Source organism: Rhipicephalus sanguineus, chromosome 2 (assembly GCF_013339695.2).
Source record: "Rhipicephalus sanguineus isolate Rsan-2018 chromosome 2, BIME_Rsan_1.4, whole genome shotgun sequence".
In the NCBI taxonomy this organism is placed as follows: Eukaryota; Metazoa; Arthropoda; class Arachnida; order Ixodida; family Ixodidae; genus Rhipicephalus; species Rhipicephalus sanguineus.
This window is the reverse complement of record NC_051177.1, coordinates 145,821,811-145,832,107: the sequence shown is the minus strand read 5'-3', so window position 1 is coordinate 145,832,107 and position 10,297 is coordinate 145,821,811. Positions and strand designations below refer to the sequence as shown.

Sequence of the window (10,297 nt, the reverse complement as noted above, 5' to 3'; positions counted from 1 at the left end):
TAACCGCGGGGACACGAACGCATGGGAAAGGGAGGCACATTAGCTCCGCATCTCGCTGCGATTCACGAAAAAAAATGAAAAAGACGCACACATTCCCTTTGTGTGTCTCATTATTTCTCTCAAGTTTTATTAATCTATTCAAGCAAAAAATTACACAAACTACACATGTCGTGTCAAATAATTATAGCAGGGTCACGTGCTACTGTTGGCGACGTCACAGCACTACCATCTACGTAGGGCCATTTTCTCATGTACGTCATCCCCTCATTCTCTAAAGCGCGCGCCCGCGAGAGGAAGGGCAAGCAGCGTTCGCCTTGAAATTTGACCCATTTCCGCGGCGCGTAGCGCTGCAAATTTTGGCAGATGTGATCGTGAACGCCCAGTGTATGCATTGCGCTCGTTAGCTCAAAATTCTCAAACCTGGTGAGGGGCCCTTTAAGGAAGCACTGGACAGAATGCTCTGCTCTGTGCTTCCTTACTCACCTTGTGTCACCTTGCTGCAGATTCCTACTCTTCCTAGGATTGCTCTGATTCAGTCACCAAATTGAAGTAACACACAAAAAATCAACCTTCAAATATACGCACCTGCCTGAATTCTGCCAAAAGCCTCGAATATTACCCAAAATAGTACCACCTAAGTAAATCTGCTTGTGTCTTCAATTCTTGTAAACCACAGAAAGTAGTATGTGAAAGATTGTGTTCGAAAAAAAAAAAAGTTGTGGCTGTTCTATCACAGTGACACAACGCAATAGTTAATGCTTCAACTAAGAACCATTCTGATGCACTACATTAAAAAAATTTTTTTTGGGATGTGGTGCGGAGCAGTGCAACGACAAGATCAAGCAGGCGCCACCATGCGACTGCTTCTTGCTCTACCAATAAAGAAACGTACATACGTAAGTGTGCTTTTCTATTAATTACTGGAGTTTTACGTGCCGAAACCACGATACCGTTATGTGGCACTGCCGTACTGGGGGGCCCTGGAAATTTGGACCACCTGGGGTTGTTTAACGGGCACGTAAATCTAAGTACATGAGCCTCTAGTTTTTTGCCTCCATTGAAATGTGCCCGCCGTGGCCTGGATCGAACCCACGACATTTGGTTTTATGGCCATTGGCAGTCATCGACCTCCCAAGGGTCTTTGCCTCTGACCTCACGACCACTTCCGCTCTCAGACAACGCCTCTTCTGCGCCTTCAAACTGCTGCCCTCCTCCTCCTCATCTTTCACCAACTCCCCCCACCCAACCACCTTCACCCTTTACTCACTGCATTGCACCCTGCTCCCTGATTGGCCGCTGAAATAAGCGTCATTTTCTATACCGATGAGGACGTGCCCGCTACCGCAAGAGGGGCCCGCGTCGGCAGGGATTAGAGTTACTGCATATGCTACCTTTAGGTAGCATATCCCAAAGGTAGCATATACAGTAACTCTAGCGGGGATTTACCCATAGTACAGTTACACAAAGGGTAATAATGATATGAGGAAGGAAGCATTTTGTGATAACTCAAAGGCAAGCGCTAGGTCGGGTTATAGCACCTGTAACAAAGCGAGATTCCATGAAGGCAAGCGTACTTCCTGTGTTTGGGTTCAGTGAGCTAGAAAGTTAGGGCCATAGGTTTGGGAACTAACGGAAACCTACAGAGTTTTAATTCGGTCCATAGTCGAAGATTGAAAGATTGGTGGTGGAAAAGGGCAGGTTGGCGGAAAAGTAGGGAGCATTCGCACTGTCCGCGAACTGTAGGTGGCGCGCAAGTCGACTCAAGATGGCTGTTCGAGGGATGATAGGCGCTCCGGTTTGCCCGGAGAGACTCTTGTAAACACAGCTCGTTGCGTGCTTCTTCAGCGTGGTGCGACACGTTTTGCACGATGTGCGACAGCAATTCACTTCCTTTTGCAAGCCACTTTCATTAGGTGATGTTATGAGCCAGATTGGAGTCGGAATACACAAGAATTAGATGCGTAATTGAAGGCGAAGCAGTGTTGAACTGCCCGCCACATTATATGCTGTGGAAGGAAAAGCTGCGACGCTTTGTCTGTTACAGTCCAAGGGCTGTGCATCCAGACGTTGCACCTTAGATCGAAGCCTGCATAGATTGATTGTCTGCATTTTACGGGCCTCCGACGCGCCCAAAACCGTTGTCACGCAGGCACTTTTGATCACGGTAAGGGCCGATCTTGATAAGGCTCGGTCCGAATCAGGTGCTGCTACACAAGCTCTTGATCACGATCAGGCGCAATCGAGATCACGACGATTGTTATTTTGGTGACGTCTACGCCGAACTCGACGTGGAATCAGTTTGGACCAATCACGATTAAAAGATGCGATTCGGATCGGCTTTGATCACGATCAAATGCGCCTGTGCAATACTGTTATTATAAATCGCTATGAATAATATTCGATCCCATCGAAACAGCTTCATATGATTACGACCGAGCGTAATCCTGACGGCCCTGGCCGCGATCAAAAGTGCCCGTACAATGTCGGAGCTTACTGAAATATTTCACGGAATTCACTTGTGTATCGAAGTTGGTATTGAATCTCTGTAAAAACAACTGCGAAGATCACACGAAAACAAGCAACTTCGCGTTCACTGGGTTTGCTTGCTTGCTTGTTCTTCAAACTTCCCGCATTTTGCAACATTTTTGCCACCAGCTGATGAAAGCTAGGCTGTGAATTTTGTTTTATTATGTATTTGGTTAGAAATACTGTATTATAGGGGTGTGCGAATAGTGAAATTTCATCTCGAATCGAATTCGAATCGAATAGTGCCGAATAGTGGCCGAAAATATCGAATATCGAATAGTATCGAAGCGTGCACCGCCAGTTACGGCAAGACAAAAAAAATCAAGGAAGCTATGGCGTGGTGACAGCTTTCACGCTTGTTCGCTAGTCTTTTTTTTTTTTTCCAGCTTTTATGGGTGTGCAACCATGTTGACAGAAGAGCCGCCATTCTAGTCAGCAGCGGCATTTTTAATCTGGGTATCAGAGGGCAATACGGTGGATAGATTTTTTTTCCTATGGCCATGCAATACGGCTCAGCTGAGAATGGTCACATTATTGTGCTCCATCGCCATGGGTGCTCTGGGCCCGAAAATTTTCGGGCGCCCGTTCACAGCAGCGTTTTGATTGCGCGCCGAAACGGTGGGAGTTTCTGGCAGAACGGATTTTCTGAACGAGTGGTCAGTGTAGCATTGGCGACTGTGCAGCGTGAACAAATTTTCAGATCTGAAACCAATCATCAAGGATTTCGCGGGCCAAAGCTGGGATGTTTTACGGCCGTAGCGGCATATGCGACCGAACTATGTAAGAAGTCCAGAAGCGAAGTTGAGAAGGGCTTGCCACTTTTCTTGTCTTTTCTTTTTTTTTTTTTTACGTGCCGAAATAACATAATCTCCTCTAAAGTAAACATGCGCTCATTTTCGAACTAGGAAATCGGTGAAAGTTTTAACGAAATTTCGTTAAAACTTAATTTTCACCGTCATTACAATAGAAACTTTCAAATAAAACTTTCAACGTCATTACAATAGGGCCTATATGTAACGACGTTAGCATTAGTTTTAGCCAACCCACCTTCACCAATTTGCAACATTGGCCTTTGTCGCGTTTTAGATATTCGTCCTGTCGAATTATTCGAAAGTTCGAATACTAGCTATTCGAAAGTCGAATCGAATTATTCGATTGGGTAGTATTCGATTCGAATTCGAATATTCGCCTACTGTATTACCCTCTCTGTATTACTGTATTACCCTCTCTTGAGGGTCATTACAGGCAGGTACGGCACTCTGTATCAATTACACACGAGATACAGTCAAATTCCTGTACAAATAATGCTCGGATTAATCTGAGCTTTCTTTGCTATGGGAAATTTGTGACCACTTCCGCAGACTCCAAAGCGAGACGTGGGGGGTATGTTGTGCAATGAGGGAAGGAAGAACATGTCATGTAGCTCAAACAGAAAATTCCACTTTTAAGAGTGCACGCAGGAACTCGGGCGTGTATGCGCCACAGGAATTGGGCAAGCCCCACTACCGAGTACAGCAGGTGCGAGGGAAAGTCTACATTAGAAGGAGAGAGCGGAGCGAAGAAGAGGGAAGCGAGTGGAGAAGAAATTAGGAGGAGATGGGAGGTGGAGAGAAGGAGAAGAATAATTAAATACAACGCAATAAAATTTTCAGGCGGGATTCGAACCCGAGTACTCACGGTCGAAGGCGAGCATCGTAACCACGCGGCTGTCCAGGCGCGGTAGCTGAACAAGGATTTATGGGAACCATACGATTTCATTGCTATGGGCGAGAGAACGAGATAAAGATAGAAGGAAAAATAGAAAGAATGAAAAACAGTCGAGAGAAAGAGAAACAGACACAGAGAGAAAAAGCATATCATAGCAAAGGGGTGTGGTGGCCTGGCTAGCTGACTGCGAGTGCGAGCCGGCTTTCCGCCGAAAGCGGAACGAAACAGCGTCCCGCGAGCAGGCTGGAGGGTCAGCGGGACCCCAGCCGCATAACTGGGAGATGTCCCGCCTAAATTGAGACATACTAACTTGGAAATAGAAAATATAAATAATATTTTGGCTTGGTGGTGTTGGTGGTGCAGGTTGCAGGTGACCACCCCATCGATGGCCACCATTACAAAGGGGCCACTGACAGCATCGATCCGCTTAGTACGCGCACCGCGCGCACTTCGTGAGTGAAGTTCTGTCGGACCGCAGCAACATTGCAAGTCGCGGCACAAGAAGCTAAACCAACTAAACTCTGCCTGCTCTGTGAGTGTTTCTCCTGAGAGTCAGCTCGCAAATGTCCGGCAAACAAAGCGCGTAAAAGAGACGGCTTGCTATGGCAAAGTGTAAATACTGATGGTTTTGAAGCGAATGCCTTAGATCTCTGTGTTTCCCTGTCGGGAGTGGATATTCGCCCGGCATCCGGCTGAATTGCGCGAGCGGAACTTGGCCGGCTGTAGTCACGTGGTTAATGCCGGAATCCTGAGGCAAAAAGCGCTTTGCCGGCACGGGTGTATTTGCCGAGTGTCATTTCGCGAGTGACCGTCAAGCGAAGATGCCGGCATTTAGTGAGAGAACAATTATATGCCGGTAGTTTGACTTACCCACGTCGTCGCCACATCCGAAAACGCACGCCGTGACGGCAACAGTTGCCCGGTTCTGGTTTGGCCGGCAGTTTGCTTTTGCGGCCGGCCGTCAAGCGACGAGCGCCGGCACTTAGCGCACGGGTATTTGCGAGTTTCATTTCGCGAGCGGCCGTCAAGCAAAGAGTGCCAGCATTTAGACCCACGCCGTCGCCACGTCTGAAAACGCACGCCGTGACGGCAACAGAGTTGTCTGGTTGTGGTTTGACCGGCAGTTTGCTTTCGCGAGCGGCCGGCCGTCAAGCGACGAGCGCCGGCACTTAGCGCTGAGACAATTATTTGCCGGTAGTTTTACTTATCCATGGTATAGCCTCCCCTGAAAACAGGCAGCTGTGACTACTACGACGGCACAAGTCGTCCGGTTGTGGTTTATGACCGGCATGCAGTTTGCTTTCGCGAGCGGCAGGCCGTCAAGCGACAAGCGCCGGCACTCAGCGCGGAGACAATTATTTGCCGGTAGTTTTACTTATCCATAGTATAGCGTCCCCTGAAAACATGCTGTGACTGCTAGCGACGGCACAAGTCGTCCGGTTGTGGTTTGACCGGCATTTGCGCTGTTACTTCGTTTAACTCAGTTAGAACCTGACGGTATATCCTCCACTTAGAATGCCCTGCGAACTTCGCAAGTGTACCGTTGCCTTTCATAGTGCACATTGGAGTGAAAAAAAAAAGGGGGGGGGGGTCGTGTTTCAATTTTTTATTTCTATGTTGCCAAAATAAATGTCATACATTTAGAAGTTACGAAAAATTCTGAAATGCACAATACTCACACGAAAGTTTCATATTTTTGTTCTTTGGCTGCCTCTGATGACATATGGAAGGGCTATGTATGATATCAGCAAAGGCGCTACTGAACATCTTGTGCGTTTCTATGAGATGAAAAAGTCCTTGGCCTGGGAATGTCGCTGGAGCCAACATTTCAACAAACGGGCCTGCTTTGTCAGGGCAGCCTTGATGATAACAAGTCCACCTGTCGAAATGTTGGCTCTAGCAACATGCCTTTTCAATGATTTTTTAAATCTCTGCAAGCTTCCATCTTATCCTGAATTTGTCTTTGAATGTCGACAACACACTCCTCACTTTGCTTTTTTTTTTTCTTGTTGCGCGGTACACAAAAAGTAATTTCAGGCGTTATAAAAGGCAACACAAGTCTTAGTTTACACAATTTTAACATGGAAGATATGCACATAAATATTGTCAAAAGTCACCTGCAGTGGGAACATTGCAGTTTCTTCTCTGACTACCTCAAATCAGATGGAGGGGTACGATAATGGCAATTAGCAGAGGTCAAACTCTACACAACAGGTAACGTCAGGCGATATAAAAAAGTAGCACGTCTCAGTTTTAAACAATTTTAACATGGAAGATATGCACATAAATATTGTCAAAGGTCAAGATATGCACATAAATATTGTCAAAAGTCACCTGCAGTGGGAACATTGCACAGTTTCTTCTTTGACTACCTCAAATCAGATGGAGGGGTATGATAATGGCAATTAGTAGAGGTCAAACTCTACACAACAGGTAACGTCAGGTGATATAAAAAAGTAGCACGTCTTTTTAAACAATTTTAACATGGAAGATATGCACATATTCTCAAAGGTCAAGATATGCACATAAATATTGTCAAAAGTCACCTGCAGTGGGAACATTGCACAGTTTCTTCTTTGACTACCTCAAATCAGATGGAGGGGTATGATAATGGCAATTAGTAGAGGTCAAACTCTACACAACGGGTAACATCAGGTGATATAAAAAAGTAGCACGTCTCAGTTTTAAACAATTTTAACATGGAAGATATGCACATAAATATTGTCAAAGGTCAAGATATGCACATAAATATTGTCAAAAGTCACCCGCAGTGGGAACATTGCACAGTTTCTTCTTTGGCTACCTCAAATCAGATGGAGGGGTATGATACCAGCTACAGTGCCAGTCAAACCCTTCATTGTCTCCATGACATTTCTCACTTTTTTTGTTGTTGCATGGTACACAAAAGGTCATTTCAGAATGGCTTGCACATGATGCCATAGACGCAGCTTCTCAATGAACTGGCACTGCACGATGGTGGCTCTGATGACAAACAAGTTTCGTCTATGTGAAAAGAACATGGCAGGAACATCTCTGTGTGCAAATAACAAAAGTACATGCATGTGATGTTTACCACGCCCCCACATGCTGGTGCTCCAACACGGTAACAAAGTTGTTTGTACAATGTTGACGTGAAAGCCAATGCACACACTTGGAACATTGCCACAGTTTCTTTTTTGGCTGCCTCTTCAACAATGTGCAAGGTATATGGTACCAGCAGAGACACCAATCACAAAAAATAGTCAAACTTCTCAAGCTCTTCGTGACACTGTTCACATTCCCACTGGTGCATTGATATGTTTCACCTTGCATCACTGCTGAAAAAGGGCCTTACAAGGTTGATGTCCATGCACTCATCCAAAACACCACAGTTCAGCAAATCTGGCTTTGTTTCCACATCTTCTTCAAGAATTTTATCACTGAGGGCACTGATAACACCTAAACAGATGCGCTCAGAATATTAGGTGGTATTGTAATCGTCGGTGATTTTTTTCCCCGTTATTTCACCATGTTTGTCACCGACGTGGCGGGACTACGTCACACTATCTTGACATGTATCGGGAAATAATTGTCTCCGCGCTAGTCGCTTGACGGCCGGCTGCTCGCGAAAGCAAACTGCCGGTCAAACCACAACCGGAGGACTTGTGCCGTCACAGCCTGTTTTCAGGGGAGGCTATACCATGGATAAGTAAAACTACCGGCAAATAATTGTCTCCGCGCTAAGCGCTCGTGCTTGACGGCCGGCCGCTCGCGAAAGCAAACTGCCGGTCACACCACAACCGGACGACTTGTGCCGTCGTAGTAGTCACAGCTGCCTGTTGATAAGTAAAACTCGCTCGTCGCTTGACGGCCGGCCGCTCGCGAAAGCAAACTGCCGGTCAAACCACAACCAGACAACTCTGTTGCCGTCACGGCGTGCGTTTTCAGACGTGGCGACGGCGTGGGTCTAAATGCCGGCACTCTTCGCTTGACGGCCGCTCGCGAAATGAAACTCGCAAATACCCGTGCGCTAAGTGCCGGCGCTCGTCGCTTGACGGCCGGCCGCAAAAGCAAACTGCCGGCCAAACCAGAACCGGACAACTGTTGCCGTCACGGCGTGCGTTTTCAGATGTGGCGACGGCGTGGGGAAGTCAAACTACCGGCATATAATTGTTCTCTCACTAAATGCCGGCACTCTTCGCTTGACGGCCGCTCGCGAAATGACACTCGGCAAATACCCGTGCCGGCAAAGCGCTTTTTGCCACAGGATGCCGGCATTAACCACGTGACTACAGCCGGCCAATGAGGAGACACTGCCGGCCAAGTTCCGCTCGCGCAATTCAGCCGGATGCCGGGCGAATATCCACTCCCTTCACTGTCGTGTGAGGTACTGAAAATATCTTAAAAAAAAAAAAAAGCGATCGAGTTCGCCAAGCTGCGCATGTATACTTCGTACACTCTGTATTTTGCGGCGTTCGCGCGTGAATAGAAGAAAAAAGCATGGAAGTGCGCGGCAAGTAGCGCGTCTACTCGGCCAATCCCTGCATTGGGTATGAGCCATGCACAGAGGACAACAACAACAACTACTACTTCAACTTTGCGGCGTTCGCTTGAGCAGCAGCTCCGTGGGGCGTGAAGAAAGGTGAGACGCGTGCTCCACACCGGTCCGGCCGCGATGTCCCTGCAAAGCACGCTTCTTATCGGGGTCGGGCCCAATTTGGATGCTCATGCTCCCTAGGCTTTGGGTTGTTCGGTTGCGGTCGCATTTCAGAAACTCCAGTGCATGGGGGCTCATACGTAGACGCGTGTGCTTAGAGCTTCATTCCTCATCGATATTTGTACAAGTAGGCTTTCGCCTTCACCTTCTTAGAAAGTTCTAAGCATGCCACGTAATTCTTAACGCGATAGCGTTAAAGAGCTCGTATCGCAGAAATTCCGGGCGTCGGCGCCGTTGGTTGTGAGCGAAAAATGATCATCTTGTCCGTGACCGAAAAATCGAAAAAGCTGCAAATAAATAATAAAAATGTTAGGTACGAGTGAGAATCGAACCCAGGCCGTCTGCGTGGCAAGCAGGTGTTCTACCACACAGCCACGCCTCTGCTTGGAGCTGCACTGAAAGTAACGTTCCTACTTCCCAAAAATACTCGTCCTGTATACGGGTGTCACAGTACGAGATGTAATGTCGCAGTAATATTGCGTGGTACAAGCGTACGTTGCCATCGGGCGTCACACCATGTCCATATCATAACGACTTGGTGGTTTAAAGACAACCACCCATTACAAAAGGCACACACATTACTGCGCGTATTCCCTTAAGACCATGTAGTGGGTGCATCGCAACTTCGAAAAAGTTTCTCGCGCATATTTGCTCCTGGTTAAAAGCATGGTACCCATTACATAAGGCACACACCTTAGTGCGCGCATTCTGTTAAACACTCGTAGTGCTCGAAGTGCGCAGTAGGGGCAGGTGATTGCTATCGCGTTCAGCTCTTAAAGGCGAAGCTTAAGCGTCCCCCAATTTTTTAACACAACGATATGTGGTACTTAAAGTCAGGGTGGTCAGGGGGTGAGGGCCGGGGTTTCAGATCACCCCCAACTTTGACAGGGGATCTGAGACCCCACCCCCCGTTTGCTGGAATGTAGTGTTGTGTATTGGCAAAATATAATTTTCAATTATGTACAGGCAGCCGTGGATCAATGAAGTCTGCCCACGCCAACTAATTCTCGCATTCTTTGCATATATAATGAGCAATTGCAGCCCATTTTTTGCAAAAATGTTATTCCGTTGAGACTGTTCAGAAATGCTAAAAATAACTGAGAGCTGAGCTAGTTGGTAAGTATTCATTATAAAATACAGGGCATGTAAACACAGACACAAGAAGGCAAAGCACCACAAGTGTCTTCACTTCTTTGTGTCTGTGTTTGCACGCCCTGTCTTTTAGGATGGCAAAAATGCTACCTTCGTCCTTGATGTCACAATTACTATAAAGTGGTGGTTTCGCGAATAATACTACATGTATTACAAGTGCCGATGCTTCATTTCACTGTGAGCTCTGTTTTACGTCGAATACTGTTGAGCACAATG

The 10,297-nt window shown here is 46.9% G+C and overlaps 1 long non-coding RNA gene across 2 annotated transcripts; it reads right to left on the bottom strand.

The window, feature by feature from the left end:
• Positions 1-6,172: 6,172 nt before the first annotated feature.
• LOC125757236 (uncharacterized) lies at positions 6,173-7,296 on the bottom strand. 2 transcript variants are annotated; one of them, XR_007415161.1, is made up of 2 exons: positions 6,818-7,296; positions 6,173-6,386 (listed from the first exon to the last, which is right to left on the bottom strand). It is a non-coding gene; the product is annotated as an uncharacterized LOC125757236 (long non-coding RNA). The 2 variants fall into 2 exon arrangements; XR_007415162.1 differs by lacking the exon at positions 6,818-7,296 and adding an exon at positions 6,606-6,699.
• Positions 7,297-10,297: the final 3,001 nt, after the last annotated feature.